The sequence below is a fragment of the Nannospalax galili genome, unplaced genomic scaffold, assembly GCF_000622305.1.
Source record: "Nannospalax galili isolate Female #2095 unplaced genomic scaffold, S.galili_v1.0 scaffold326, whole genome shotgun sequence".
Taxonomy (NCBI): Eukaryota; Metazoa; Chordata; class Mammalia; order Rodentia; family Spalacidae; genus Nannospalax; species Nannospalax galili.
The window spans coordinates 890,720-891,274 of NW_008354421.1; positions in this window are offsets into that span (position 1 = coordinate 890,720).

Here is a 555-nt window from a genome sequence, read left to right on the forward strand (position 1 = left end):
GCCAGGTAAAAGATACAATCAAAAAAGAAAACTATAGACCTATATCCTTAATGAACATAGATGCAAAAATTCTCAACAAGATACTTGCAAACCGCATACAGACACACATCAAAAAGATGATCCACCATAATCAAGTTGGCTTTATCCCAGAGATGCAGGGATAGTTCAATATACGTGAGTCAATAAATGTCATAAATCACATAAATGGGCTCAAAGACAAGAACCACATACTCATCTCAATATATTCAGAGAAGGCCTTTGACAAAATTCAACATGCATTTATGTTCAAAGTCCTAGAGGGAATTGGACTGGAGGGAAAATACCGCAACATAATTAAATCCATTTACAACAAACCCACAGCCAACGTCATTCTAAATGGAGAAAAACTCCATGGAAGCATGGAAGCAACTTCAATGGAAGCATTCCCATTGAAATCAGGAATCAGACAAAGCTGTCCACTACCTCCACTTCTCTTTAACATAGTATTTGAAACTCTTGCAAGAGCAATAAGACAAGAGAAGGAAATTAAAGGAGTAATAATTGGAAAAGAAGAGA